This window comes from Mus caroli, unplaced genomic scaffold (genome assembly GCF_978045245.1).
Source record: "Mus caroli unplaced genomic scaffold, Mus_caroli_1 scaffold_12, whole genome shotgun sequence".
Lineage (NCBI taxonomy): Eukaryota > Metazoa > Chordata > Mammalia > Rodentia > Muridae > Mus > Mus caroli.
In genome coordinates, this window is record NW_028227267.1 from 11,147,037 (window position 1) to 11,162,811 (window position 15,775).

General features: G+C 45.9%; 1 protein-coding gene across 1 annotated transcript in view; it reads left to right on the plus strand.

Annotated features, from left to right (window-relative positions):
* The first annotated feature begins 13,710 nt into the window (after window positions 1-13,710).
* Window positions 13,711-15,775, plus strand: part of Fam3d (FAM3 metabolism regulating signaling molecule D) — a 29,268-nt gene continuing 27,203 nt past the window's right edge. Inside the window, exon 1 of the mRNA XM_029469116.2 lies at window positions 13,711-13,883. The gene's annotated coding sequence lies outside the window, so the exon portion shown is untranslated. The remainder of the gene's footprint in view (window positions 13,884-15,775) is intronic.

Consider the following 15,775-nt stretch of genomic DNA (forward strand, 5'->3'; position numbering starts at 1 on the left):
GCCTGGAGGCGCTAGCCAGCTCTCATGTGGTTACCTTAGTCAACCAAATCTGAGCTCCCTCTCCCAAATAATCTACGTAGTGCCCCCTGGCCTCCTTCCAACACTCCTTCCTCATGGCTATGCCAGAACCAAGAATTTTCCCAGTCTGGGATTTGGCATGCTTATCTTTGCTTCTAGAATATTTTCTCTCTGTTCCATTAAGAGTGGCTGGGATTTTCCTATCTTTAGTTTCCAACCTCAAAATTACTGCTTTTGAAGTCTTCCCTAAACTATACTATCTTTTGTGTGAGAGACCTATAGAAGTAATGAGGGGTTTCCTGCTTGCCCAGTACCACAATGGATGCCAGAGAAGATCTAGACAAGCTCCCATGTCTTCCATTGTGTCATCCTGCCACAACCCCCTCTCATCCCTAGATAAAGAGGAATCAGCTGCCATCTGATCTTTGCTCCTGCCCTGAGATACTTATTTTTTGTAATCTCTTCTTTTCCTATGGCTTCAAGAGGTCATAGGACACTCACTTTTGACTTACCCGAAAAGCAGAAAAGGACTTTGACTCTACAAGACATTCTGGGCACCAGTGAAACTGCGTGGCCTCAACTATCAGCATCAGATAAATACTAGCATAGAGATCCATCATCCAATAAGGAAAAATAAAATATTCTAAGAACATGTGGAGATGCTTAGGAGGCTGACATGGCAGGTCTCACGGTGACTACCAATGACTTCCATCACCTAGCAATCATAACTCCCTCCTTTGAGCACAAGTGGGAACCTCCAGTATAGAACAAGGCTGGGAGGAGTTTTCTTATTAATACCTCATTTCAGCTTATTTGTATTTAACCAGAAAAGAGATCATTCAGTGAGTATGGATTAATGTACTAAATGTCCTTAAATATGGAACTATACCCTCCCTAAATTGAGAGATGCTTCTTGTTGTTGGGTGACGTGAACAGCCATGCCTTCAAGTCTACCTGAAAGAGTTATAGTCCCAGCCTCTCCGGCCTGAGCATAGTTTCCAGCCGACAGCAAGTACACATCTGGGACCTCAGCCACACCGCAAGATATATGCTAGCCTATATCTAGAGTGGCTGGGATTTTCCTGTCTTTAGTTTCCAACCTCAAAATTACTGCTTTTGAAGTCTTCCCTAAACTATACTATCTTTTGTGTGAGCATGAATGAATTTGGAAATGAACTCTCCCAAAGGTGAGCCTCCGATGAGAGCTCAGCCTAACTAATGCCATGATTGCAGCCTTGAGGGACACTAAGCATAAGATCCAGTGAGAATGTGCCTGACTCAAGAAACTATGATGTAATAAATGTGTGATTCTTTGAACCACTTAGAATGACAGTTCATGAGGCCAGTTGGCAAAAGAGCACACCGTGAAAGCCAGAAAGAAGACCTGTGTTCTATCCTCAGGATCCAAGTAAAGGTGGAAGGAGAGGACCAATTCAGCAAAGTTGTCCTCTGACCTGCACATGTGCATCTAGGCACAGAGCACACACATGCTATGCATCATATATTATGGAACCATGAAAGGCAGCCTGTTTTCTGGTTGAGCTAAGTTAAGACCCCAGAAACCCAGCAAATAACTCTGCAAGGGACAGAGGAAGATTGCCATGCTCCCGAACACTAGGCTCCTGACACAAGTCCTCAGCTCCATAAATCTGTGGCCATCGGTCATATAGGACAATGCCCCAAGTCCCTGGTATTCTGTCTGGACTCTGCCCCCACAATTACCTGGCAACAGCCAGGTATGCTCCTCCCCACAGTTACCTGGCAAAAGTCAGATAGTCCTGGCCCACTATAAAAGGAGCTGCTTGCCCCCTCCTCTCTCTTACTCTTGCCTATCTCTCTCTCCTGCTCTTTTACTCCCCCTCTCCTCTTCCTTCCCTACCCCCCCCCCAATGTGGCCATGGCTGGCCTCTACTTCTCTACTCTCTCCCTCTCTCTGACTTTCTCTGCTTCTACTACCCTCTTAGCTCCCCTTCCCTAACTTCAGGCCCACCCCGAGAAAAGGGGGTACAGTTTCATTCATAACAACTCTACACCATAACGTAAATGCTTTAAAACCATGGACTGCCTCTTTCATAGGGATCCACTGTGCTGGAGCAATGGAGCAATGGAGCAATGGAGCAATGCAGCAGGTCTTCCTCTAAAGAGCCATGTATCTAACCTCCCACAGGATCTTCCAGCCATGGTCCCCACCAAGCCACCCAAACAAGCCAGAGACACTCTCTTCCCCACAGGAACCAGCTGGAGCTCTCTCCTCCCTCCTTTTTCCCTTTGGCCCTGGGCTAGAGCCGGTCCTCAGGCCAATACTCTATTCTCAGCTCTTCCACTGAATCCATCAGAGTCTGCAGTGCTCAGGAGTTTGAGAACCTGTTGGCCTCAGTCTCCGTGAGAGCCTGGAGACCCTAGAGCCAGCTCTTCCTTGACACCCAGCAGCGACTGTGGTGCCTGAGAGTCTGAGCCAATTCTGGCAGGTCTGCAGACTGTGCTTGCCCACCTCTGGAGCTGGGTCCTACTGCTTCTCACAGCTGGACACCCACCTGGCAGTGGTGTGGGGTTTATGTAGCTTGTCAAAAGACTCTCACAAAGACCATAGAGACTGCCATCGTTGCAAAATGCATGAGGATTTTACTAATCCAACATGTTGAGGAACCCCCTCAGCACGCAGGCCAGAGGATAGACCCAGAACAAAGAAAGAACACACTTTTTATACCTCTGTAAGGGCCAGATATAGGCACCAGGGTGGTTTGGCTTATTTTAATTGGTGTAGCCAATAACCTTTTTAGACATTGGTGGGTTTATATAGGGTGGCTCTCATTTTGTCTGTCCTTGAGGTTTTTAGTGTGAGGTGGGGCAGGGGAATTGTTAATCTTGTTTTGGAAGCTTAGTAATTTTGACTGTTAAAACTATGTTTCTACATTTGTTTAGTCAGCCAGCTTTTTTAAAATATGGCTCTGTACTTGGCCTGCTAGTACAGTTTCGAAAGTCCTTTTGAAGGGGGAAGGTATTGGGTAGTCTTAAATTTATTTTGGATATTACATGGTGTGTGCAGTCAAATTTCCCATGTCCACCTCCATGAGTGGTCCTAGCCCTATAGCTGGCTGGATGCAGGCCACTATATGTGTGTGTGTGTGTGTGTGTGTGTGTGTGTGTGTGTGTGTGTGTGTGTTTTGTGTGTGTGTGTGTGTGTGTGTGTGTGTGTGTGTGTGTGTGTGTGTGTGTGTGTGTGTATTATAAAAAGCTATAATTGTCATGGAGCAATGGACAACTAATATAGACTATACAATCTCTTCCAGTTGAAAAATAGAAAGAAATAGTTAAGAGAAGAAATAGTAAGCAATATATTAATAGACTCACTTTGTAACATCTTATTTGTGGTAGTGTGAAGCCATCTCTACTGCCATACAGAGAATTTTGGTTACTCCCTATACTATAAAACTTAACCATACATCAGTATATGAAGAGTTTACTATGTGGCATGCCCTGCGTTGAAGACTAACAACTCACAGATGACTGTGGCAAAGCCCTTTAAGAGGTTATAAACTAGGAGGCAGACAGCACATTGAGATGTACTGCTCTTCAGTAGACATGCCTACAAAGGCTGCAAAGTGCGTACTCTGAACAGACCATGACCAGAGAAGCTCTGTGCCAATCAGATGGAGAAAGTCTGAGAGTGTGCTTATAGTATACCTGAGTCCCAAGAGGTAACTGCTACATTTTCAGAAATCTCCAGATCCAGTTAGAAAGTATATCATTATTAGTTGAATTATTTAAGTGTATAAGTAAAAATATATTTAAAACAAACATAATGTATACTCAGTACCCATCAGATAATATTTGTCTGCAATTGGCTCTTCCATGACCCCTGAATTTGCCATGAGTATGTCATATGTGTAGAATGGCACCTCTCATCTCTCTCATTCCAACATGCTATGAATATGTTTTGTCTGAAGAATGGTACCTCCCAACTCTTCCCAACTGAATGTTTAGAAAGTTCATGATGGCAGCTTAAGATCCTATGACTCTGTGTATGTCTACTGTAATAACAGAGACACTGCAACTCTGAGCTTGATCTGTTGCTGCCTGGTTGTCTAAACTTTTAAAAAGAAAGTGATAGGAAAGTGATAATAATACAGATTAAACCTGAAAAATCTGCCATAATTATTCCAACCATTATGTTAGAAATAGAATAAAAATTTGAGGGAGCTGGGTGTAGTGATACACACCCATAATCATAGTACTTGGGAGGCAGAAATAAGAGACTGACATTGAGCCCATTGTGGGGTGCAGGGGGATCCTGTCTCAAAAAAATAATGGCAAGAATATTCAAAACCTGTTAACCTGATTCATCAAATGTCACTAGTGTCCTCAAGGATGAAATTTTGGCATATATCTTTCTTGTTTTACTGTCCCCTGGCTCATTAACATAAAAATAGCAACCTGACAGTATTAGATTCTGTCACTTGGTGACTTGATAAGACTTCTTTGCTGAGTCAGAAACTAAGCAAATATATATTCATGGTTTAACTTGATCATACCAGGATGATCAGTTGGCTTGTACATGTTGGTGAAAATGAGAAACAACAGAGAGTCCGTTGAGAGTCAACTGGCTGTGTGAGGTTTACAGTAGAGAGTGCTGAGATATATACTTCACCTCCATCATCTCCTCTGAGGATGCAAGCTACCCGCCATGACATCAGGGAGGATTCTTACCCATCATTCTTCATTGTGCATAGAACACTGAGGCTCAGAGAGAGGACTTTTCAGACCCTGTGCCGCTAGATGACAGGTGAGGCTGAGGTGTTCCTGGACATCTTGGGGAAGATGAAATGTGAGCATGGAGTAATATATGGAGAGTAAGTCCTCCTCCAAATGCTCACCATAACCATAGCAACAATAATGACAACACCTGGAAGAACCAGAAACAAAACTCTTCTTTATTTTCATATTTCTTAGGAAATAAACTATTTCCTTCAACTCTTAGGGAAATTTTGAGTACCTATTATAGAAGTCCTCTCTTATACAGCAGAGTGGCATTATAGGACCATCACAGATACCTAAAATTATGGAGTGGAGCACACCCTATCTATTGGACTTTTTTGTCCCATAAATGCATGAGGAAGAAGAGCTCCTCTCCAGGCAGAAGAAGGAGCAGGTATAAAACACTATAATAAAGTGCTATTTAAATGTGGTTCCTCTGCTCCTGTTCTTTCTCTCTGAATATGTTTCCATGTAATCCTTCAAATTCAAGTTGACTGTGGGTAACTGAGACCTCAGAAATAAAAACCACTGATAAACAGGGAAATAAAATACTATCAGTCTAAGAATGAGACAGAAGAGGAAGAGAGGAAGGGAGAGAAGGAGGGAAGAAGGCAAGGAGGGAAGGAGGGAGGGAGGGAAAGAGGGAGGGAAGGAGAGAGGGAGGGAGGGAGGGAGGGAGGGAGGGAGGGAGGGAGGGAGGGAGGGAGGGAGGGAGAGAGAGAGAAGAAACAAATAGCAGAACCATCTGGTAGTGCCTACCCTGTGCTGTATCAGGAAATTGATGGGTATATTTTTCCTTTCCATTGTGTTTTATAGGCCTAGCCTGGTTTTTAACCCTGGGAAGGTGTCCATTAAATATGTTTTATTGATAAATAGAGAGCTGAATGCTGTAAGGATTGGTCAAACCAAAGGGCCAGCCTCCTCTCCCAATTACTAGGGTGCCTAGAGAGAACCAGAGAAGTAAACCTCTGTGGGACATTGGGCTATAAACAGCCTGGTTTCCAGTTGAGGCTAGATGTTGAACCCCAGGACCCGGTGGTGATAATTCACCTACATGGGACGGAAGGAGTTCTCTCATGTCTCCTGGAACCCTGGCTCCTGTCAAAGTTACCGCCCCCTCAGCCCCCACAAGAGAAGCATGGTTAGTAGTCACACAGGCAATGTCCCAAGCTTCTGACCTTCAGTCTAGACTCCTACCCAGTTACCTAGCAACATTAAATATAACAGCATACCATAAGAAAGGCTGTTTGCCCCCTTCTCTCTCTCTCACTCCTCTTGCTCTTACTCCTCTCACTCTCCTCTCACTCTCTTCCTCTCTCTCCCTCTTACTCTCTCGCCTTTCTTCTCTCTCTCTCTCCTTTTCCCCTTTCTCTCCTCTTGGCATGGCTGGTCTCTCTCTCTCTCTCTTTCCACCTTTTCTCTTTCTCCCTGACTTTCTATAATAAAGCTCTAAAACCATAGTCTATCTCCTAGACTCAAGGCCCACTGTGCAGACTCTTGCCTGTGTAGGAACCTCTCTCCCTAAGCCCTCTCTCCCATAACCCCGGGGCTACAGGGTGTCACTCTGGGGCCCCCAGTCAGGGGCTACCCCTTGTCTATCCTCTGCCAAGTGGGGTCAGTGGCTTAGATGCCCACCCAGGGCCGAGTAAAAAGCATCTGGCAGCCCTCCCATGTCCGCCTGCCCAGAGCATAAGAAAAACTGGCCAGACATGGGCTACCCTCCCTTCCCCCTCCTTCCCCTGCCCCCTTTTAGTTCCCACAAACCTCCAAATTGTACTATGTGTGCCTTCTCTAAGGTGCCCTGCTGTAAGGCCTGCCAGCTATATGCCTGATGGAGTTTCCTACTCAAGGCCATTGCTGGAACAGAAATTCTAGTTCATCCACCCTATACCTCTGCCTACTCTAAGTTAGACTTCATTGTCCAAAGTTTAGACTCCAACTGACCCAGCCACCTAGAAGCTAGAAAGGGCAAATACTCCCTTGGGCAATGAAAGAACAATAGTCATAAACTCCAGTTTTAAACAGCTATAAGTCAGTCATAAAGATGGACTGCTTCCTCTTTAGGGCTTCAGGATGTCTACCCTGCCCTGGGGGTCCCAACCCTGGAAAGGCACTGGTGACATGGGAAGATCTTAGTTCAGACCACACTGAAAGAACATCTCTGAACTACATTCACACAAAGGAGGACATAGCCAATGGGAAGCCTGGAAGAGAGAGAGAGAGGACAATAAAGAAGAAACATAGTACAGCAATCTGATTAGAAAATGTTGTCTGTTAACTGTAGCAGAAGGAAAGAAATACAAAAAGGAAAATTAACATTTCTGCCAGAGCTACAAATCTAGCTCAGCAGTAGGACACTTGTTTACTATCCACATGCCACTGGGTTCTATGCCCAGCATGGGGGGGGGGGGAACTGGTTAGAAAAGGAAACCAAACTCACAACTCAACCTCCAATGGACTATATATATATATATATATATATATATATATATATTTGGTTTTTCGAGACAGGGTTTCTCTGTGTAGCCCTGGCTGTCCTGGAACCCACTCTGTAGACCAGGCTGGCCTCGAACTCAGAAATCCACCTGCCTCTGCCTCCCAAGTATTGGGATTAAAGGCGTGAGCCACCACTGCCCGGCCTCAGACAATCATTTATGAACTTAGGTTCTCAGAGCTGGGAGGTCACGGGTCCAGAGATAAGTTAGCTGTGTTAGTTTTATCATCACTGTGTCAAAATTCCTGTGAAAACTAACTTAAAGGAGGAAAGAATTGCTTTGCTCATGTTTACACCATTAGCAGGGCATGCTAGAGGAAAACAGGTCGCATCATATGGCCAGAAAATAGAGCAAATATAAGACCAAGAACAGGGCATGAAAAGTGAAACATAAAAAACAAAAAATTCTAGGCCTTTAGGCTCAGGCTTGAGAATGCGACCTTTGTGATTCAATGCTCCCATGCATGCTAATCATAAAACAGATATCAACATTCCTCCACCCACCTGCTTCCTGGGTTCAGGGAGTGTTTGTTCAAAAAGGACCACCCTGACCATTCATGGAACCCGCTATGCAAATGTGCTATTGTTAGGGGCTCTTAGAAACTATCTTGAGAGATAACCTGTACAATTGCCAGGTATTCCTTGCAACTCTTGTGACTTTGCACTTCCTCGTGACTCTTAACTGGTATTTTTGGTATTTTCCAACAATGCCCTCCCCACCCCCTTGAGTTGTGGTTTCTTCCTTTAAATACCCCCTTACCCAGCTACTCCGGGCACCATGGTCCTCTACCCCTGCATTGTGTATGACTGTGGGCCCGAGAGCACTCTTGAAATAAAAGTCCCCTTGCAGTTTGCATCAAGACCGTTTCTCATGAGTGATTTGGGGTGTTGCCTCTCCTGAGTCAGAACGTGGGGGAGTCCTCACATTGTGGGTCTTTCAGATATAACTTTCAAAGATCATCCCCCAGTGAGCTAGCTCCTCCAATAGGCCTTAGTCAGCTTCAAAAGTATCCAACAAATTCCATAATGGCAAGAACCAACAGCCAATCCTGTGAGGAGCACCTCATACTCAAACCATAACAGAGCCACAGATGGAGCCCTGTGCCCTCCCCAGCCTTGAGTGGAATGAATCAGATCTTGTTTTTCCACAGCCAGCTAACCCACCTAGGGTGGAGTCTTCCCACCTAGGTAAAGTCTATTGTTTGCCACATCTGCAGCTTCCTGCAAGAAGCCACTACCTCCTGAGCAGCCTGAGCTTGTTATCCTGACCAGATCCTGACAAGCCATGAGATCCTAGCATAGTGGGGGATGGTTTCCCCCCATTTTAAGTACAGACTCAAAAAGTAAACATTGGGCCTTGATCAGAAACTTGTCTTGGTCTCCTTCTCTCAGTCTGCCCCATATAGCGCCAGCTTTCCTTTCAGGAACCCAGTTCTCCATAGCCGCTGGTGGCTACAGAGTCAGACCTGGGCTGTAAGCCATCTTCTCTCTCCTCTAGAGAGAGCAGGGCACTCACAGACTCGTGTTGAAAGGCTCTGGCCCTACCTTCACTGTTGTCAAAGGGGCTACAGGATCCATGGGAGGAGAAAAGGGGGGAAATATCACTGATCCTTTCAAGAGAAAGTGCTAACTAGATTGGTAGTCTATCTCTGACAATGGCTTTCATGCCTAGTCACCGATTTAATTACAAAGATCATGGCATAAGACACCTGTGGCCATGCTAGCTCCAATTAATGAGGGTAAAGAAATGTAAATTGTTGGTGGCTTATTGATGTTACTGTGCAGAGAGACAATGCTTTATATCTTCTGCCACACCTGGCTTCCCTTTGTTACCAAGGCCCACGGGTACTGTGAAAAAGTATGCCAATTTGGTGTGGAAGTGATCACAAAGAAACCCTGGCAGAGATCCTGGGCAGTCTCTTCTCAAAGATTAGAATTAAAGTAACTGGTATAACAGACATCTATTTTATCGGTGAGTCAACTCCCTTTGCCTCTGCACCCAGAAAGTCAGATATGATCTACAGATACCCACACATGTTTTCCTCCCTTGCATACACACTAATGCTCAAACACACATGTGCACACTATGCAGTCCATAAGCAGATATGCACAGAGTAACTGCTCTGTATTTGCTCTCTGACTAGCCAGGGGAGGGTTTGTTTGGTCCTCTGAGTTTTTTCCATTGAATGAAGCATTCTAATTCCAAAACACAGCAGGTCTGGAGAAATAAACTTAATCTTCAGATTAGTTTTGCTGCCTATCAGGAACTCAGGACTATACATAATTTAAAAAAAAAAAAGAAAGAAAGAAAGAGAGAGAGAGAGAGAGAGAGGGAGGGAGGGAGGGAGGGAGGGAGGGAGGGAGGGAGGGAGGGGAGGGGAGGGGAGGGGAGGGGAGGGGAGGGGAGGGGAGGGGAGGGGAGGGGAGGGGAGGGGAGGGGAGGAAGGAGAGTAAAGGAAAGGAAAAGAAAAGAAAAGAAAAGAAAAGAAAAGAAAAGAAAAGAAAAAAGAAAAAAAAAAGAAAAGAAAAGCCCTCAATTCAGAAAATGCCTCGTGTATTCTGAGGCTCTGAGAAAGCAGTCCACTGGAGGGGTCCTGATGGCTGGTGTCTAGGATCTCAGAGAAGGGCATATGTGTAAGTGTTCATTGTCCCCCTTGTCTCGATGTGGGCAAATTGCTCTTAACTACTCTGTAGCTCAGTTTCTCTATTTGCAAGTTGTAGATAGTAACAGTTTTATGTGGAGATTTTTAAGATGAATTACAAATATGTGTGTATTTGATTTAATAATGTCCTTTCTAATTTTTTTGTTGTTATTTTCTTGGGACTGGGTCTCTTTGTAGTGCAGGCTGGCCTTGAACTCCCTATGTAATCAAGGAAGTCTGAATTCATCATCCTGATTACACCACCAAAGTCTGGGATTATAAGCATGTACCACTACACTCAACTTTACAACTCAACTTTACAATACTGTTACTCCTATTTTCACATGTATTTATCACCCACACCCACTGACACACTCGCATACTCACACACACTTATACACACTCACATTCTCCATACATACTCACATACACACTCACATACTCCATACACACTCACACACTCACGTACTCACACACAAGAGAGCTCTAAATGCCTAGCTTTGGAAAGTGTAAACCAAACATGGCACTCTCTAAGTGTGGAAACAAGAAATCATCTCTACAGATTTCCATGAATAGAGGGAAGTGCCTCTGGCACAAGAGAGCAGACAACGCAAAACCTAACCACAACTGGGGCAGGAAGCAACCCAAAGCTGCCCAGTCCCGGGGGCACTGCTGGGTTAGTTTCCCTTCACACTAGAGAAGGGGGTTTTCAAACTTTTGTGATGGGACTATGTTGATTTTAAAACTAAACAAAAACAAATGCAATTTTACCCTGGAGTAGCTTCCCTGAAGCATGGATTGCTGTTGACAAGGCCAGTGTCCTGAGACCTTTGGTAGCACTAAAAGATGGTGACTTTTCTCACCTTCTTATCACCACTGACGACATTTGGGCAATAAACAGGCATGGCAGGAAATGAGTAGACAGCAGAACAGCAATTGTGACCTTTTCGATACTTCCAGTTCCAGAAAATTCCCTACCCAGTCAGTCTTGACACACGCGGCCCGGCATGATCAGCGTTGTCCTCCTCTGAAAGGGAGGTAGGGATGAAAAGATGCAGCTTCCTCTGTCCCTGGACAAGCCAAATGCATGGATGATATTATGCCACGACCCCAAGTGGAGCCTGACTGAGCATTTCAGTTCAGGTTGCAGGCTAGGCCAATCTTTTGGCATTGCAATACAACCTTGGCATCTTCAAAGTTCATGCTCAAGATCCAATCAATCAAATCATTTTTAAAAAATGTCAGAAGTATTTACGTAAAGTTGGGATTTTATGCTGGGCAGTGTTCATGGCCATCTAGGGCTGCTTGTAGCCTGCAACGTGAAACCTGACACTGGACACGCCTGGAAGGGTATAACGTGTTCTCTGACTCTATGCTCACTGTAACCTTGTAACAAAGAGATTATCCTACTCATAGAAGACAGTATCGCTATGAAGATGCTTAGAGTAGGCCCTAAAACCATGCAAATCCACAGGGTCACAGTTGCAGACTGGACTGGTCCTTGCCAAATGCCAGCTGTGTGACCAGAACTCCTGCTTCACTTGTTATTTGCTGTCTTCACCAGGCACTGTATGAGGCCCAGACAGCATGCTGGTGACCACTGCCAGTATCCCGTGACTACACGTGTGGACTTCACTTTCCAGTACCACAGGACAGACAAGTGAAACCAGTGCTCGAGTCAGAAAACTGTACCTCAAAATGTGGCAATCTGCCACACTGAGCTGAACAGCCTTAGAAACTGGATCCCTTTGACCTTCTTGCTTCTTCCTGAAGTACAGTGTAGCACTTCACTGGTATTCCCCTTCTGAAACAGCTTCTCCTACAGGAAATATAACTACCTTAAACTCCTTGGGACTCTATCCCATAAGGGAATGATGAACCCTGGGAGAAGAGACCAAAAGTCATCACTAAACCCAGCCCGGCTTTGCCTGGACTCCTCACAGGACAGCATGCCTCGGGAGATTGCCTGGCAGGCTGTCTATGTCTGCAGGGAGGTGCCTCCTCACCCGTACCAGCCATCCCACCCCCATTTCCCTGTTTCCTATGAGAACATTACATTCTGACCCTGCAAATTCTCAAATTGTGGCTAGCTCCAGTATGCATGTGCGTGTTAGTAAATGTTTTCTCTTGATAATCTGTCTTTTGTTGGAAGGCTGACTGCCATGACTTTTTATGATGGGTAGGGAAGAGACTGCCCCCTTTTCTGCCCATACAATACTAATGTTTTCAGGATGTTGCAAATGCTATACACAAAATAAGTTATGACCCTGCTTGTATAGAGCGACTCCATACACACCCATGCCTTAATTCTGCTACCTGTAAATATGTAGTATTTCCAAAATATCAAAGGTTAAATTTACTTATTCATCTGCTGGTCTCAAGAAAGCCAGGATGATTCAGACTACCCATGTGGGCCCAGTGCCATCCCAGGGGTAGTCCTCAAGATGGAAGAGGGAATGGAGGGTGACTGAGGGACAGAAGGAAGAAAGAATGCTCAGCGAGTGGCAAATGTGCTGGCTGTGGAGAAGGAAAGAAGTCCCCGGAGCCTCCTGCCTGAGCCCCTGCCTGCTGGCATCTTGATCCTAGGTGAGCACTAGACACATGTTTGAAGCCACCAAGCCTGCAAGTCACTTGTCACAGCATCCCCAAGGCTCTGTCCTTAGAGAAGCTGCCTCACATGTCACCTCTTGCTAGAAGTTTCCGGGGTCACTGAAGTCAGAGCTTCTTGCAAGCTGAACAAGTTTATACCTTGCCACCATTTCAAATGCTTCGCTTGTTTATTTGCTTTGAGGAAGGTGCCCCCACCCCCACCCCACCCCCATCCCTGAGCCCCTGAGGTGTCTGAAGCAACAATATTCAGAACATAAACACATAGCTTCCCCTACTCGGCGGGCCTGAGATGCACACACACATCAGGGACTGCTCCCTGCTCTTCCCTGACACTACCTCCTGGTATTTGTCTTTATTTCCTGACCAGCTGCTGTACCTTATGTCCCAAGATACTCATCCCAAAGGGTCTCACATCGTTTTGGGAAGAAATTGGGGTTAACAGATGGGGAAGTCCCAGCCCCACCCTGGCCCAAGTGTATAAGGACCAAAAGTCTTTCTGGACAATAATGCATCCTAAAGAGATATATAAAGAACGTAAGTCTATGTTGGTGACAGAGCCTAGGATGTCAACTCCCTCCCAGTGAACCTGGGTGGCATATATCGCTTTCACTGTGCTTTTCCCTGCTTCCTCCATCCACCCCCAGTTTTAATCTATAATTCACTGTGCTCCAACCCAAACCCAGAGTCCTTCTCCCATGCCACCTCCTCTTCCCTGTTGACCCAAGAGCCCCCGTTTCCCTCAGTTTCCCTCATGGGCTTCCCTCAGTGAGTCGCAAGCCCATGCACTGACTCACTACACCTACCTCAATTTCACTCAGGCCCTGGACGGTTTAGCACCGCTTGAGTGGTTTTGTTTTATTATTTGATTTGGGGGCTGGGGGTTCTGCTCCAAAGTTGTTTGTGCTAGCACCCAAGCGTCACCTGGGAAGGCTGGAGTTACTGTATTTGGAAGAAAACAAGCACAGTCCTGCCCAAGCCCCTACCAGACTTTAGCCTCATTTCCTCTGCTGAGAGCTCTAGATTAAACTTCCTCCTTCCTGGTAAGGTGTTTAATGAGGCAGGGAGGGTTTATGGCAAATCTCTTCCAAGCAGCGCTCAGCATGGGTAGGGCTGGAAGTAGCTACCCTCCCAAGGAGCCCAAGACCTGGCTGGTCACTCCCTCTAGGCAGCTGTATCTAAGAGCAGCCGGCTAGAGAGGGCCAGCACCAGCACCAGCACCAGCACCACTCCCATCCTGCCAAGAACCAGAAGGCTTCAACAGCCAGGCCAGGGAAGCAGTTGGCTGGGTTAAGACTCAAGCTATCAACAGCTGATTCATCACCCCTTCAACGCGAAGGTAGTGAAGAGTGAGCCCTGAGCCTCAGGTATGTCTCTGCCAGACCAGAGGGGGCTCTACTTCTCGGTCCACATTTTTTAACTAATGATAGAGGCAGGGAGGATGGAAGATGAAGAAGCCACATGCCTGAGAAAGAACGCAAGAGAAGAAAAGGGAAAGTACGTAACTACGTAGGCTGCAGTGAGGAGAGAGAGGAGACTTCCTCTGAAGGGATCAATCCCAGCTGACAGAGGGGAACGCTGGTTTATCACTCAGTGCTGGCCATGTTGATTAGTTATGTCTGCTGTGGATACAAAAATAAGATCTAGGGTTCAAAAGCCTGGGATTGGAGACCCACTGTAGCTCACTGTAGATGCTATCCCTAGACCACAGAGAATCTCCACATGTATTAATTCACCTACGTATATGGGCTTCTAAACACACACATTCTAGATGAACATCAAGTTCCACAAATATTTGAATAATGAATAAGTCCAGGATGTTCTCTGACCACAAATTTCACTTATCTCTGAAAAGGTTGAGCTGAAATGTTATGACAAAGGTATGTGGTCTTGTGAGATTTCCTGATAACATACTGTCCAGCTAGTTCCTCTCACTAAGATATGTTTTCCTCATCTGGGAAATGGGAATGAGGGGCTGAACATCCTGGCTCAGCGTTACCTCTCACCTGTTAGGCATCTGTGGGAGGAATGAGTGAAACATACATAATAGCACCAGCAGCTCCTAAACAATCTGCATGGGGGGTCGGGTCTCATTATTACTCGGCTCCCAAGAAGGGGAGCCAGAGGCCAGAGAGCCTTCATTCTCCTGGGCAGAATGGCTGCAGAGGCTGTACCCAGGCACTGTGCCCCAGTGCCCTGTGATACAGCTGGTTCTGGAGTGGCCCTGCAGATGGGTCACTCACAGTGGAGCAGGTAAACACACCATTGTTTTGGCCAGAAAGCAAAAAACAACCTGTGGGGACCATCATTATCAGATCCATTTTGTTACATGTTGGGAAGATGGCCTGAGAGTTAGGGACAACAGACTTCTCTCGGGAGGTTAATTTGGCTAAGGCAGTGTGGAATTAGGTGGGAATTAGGGACCCTGCAGACCAGAAGTGAGATTTGAGGTGTCCCATCCAGGTTCAACACAGCTGTAGGGGAGGGTTTGACTTTGCCAGTTGATCCATCTGTGTCTGCTGAGCTACACCTAGAGCTATGTTTGGAGCCTTCTCTCATGTGTATCGTTCACATAGCCTTTTCTGCGCTTAGGCCTTGGCAGCAAGCTGCCCCAGTTGCTTGCTATATCCCAGTAGGACTTTGGGGATCTGCAGAGCTGAGTAGCCTAACCTGCTCACTGACTCTTTGGCACTTTTTCCGTGGTGGAGGATATCTGAAGTCACTGCTTGGCAACACTTCCTTAGGCTGAAGCAGCCATTCCTCCTGGGGTGAAAGCTGTGTCTGATGGAGGTGTGGACAGCCAGTAAGAGGACTGACTGTTCCTTGGAGAAGATGCTGAAACCTCCTATGGCTGATACCAATCCTTTGCTTTTGGAAGCTCTCAAAGGCAGGTGGGAACTCTGAATCAGTTTCCTCCCCCAGAAACCAGACAAGAGACCCAAAGTCACTGAGAGAGCTCCTGTGCCCTCAGCATTTGGATCACACCTTTTGGTCAGCCGTGTCACCTTGGGCCAGGTACTTCATATTCTGTATTTGTCTAAACCTCTCTCTCTCCAAAGAATGAGTCATCTGTGTTATGGATAAACACAATCCATTTATTTGTTAGAATTAGTATTTTGGTTTATATCTTTTCAAAAATAATGGCACATTAGCAAATTCCTAGAGGCTTACATGTGTAAATTAGCCAAGTCAATAATGCCAAGCACCTGCCATGGGCTGGCGTGGAGCAGGTGAACTCACAGGTTGGCGCTCTTATTGA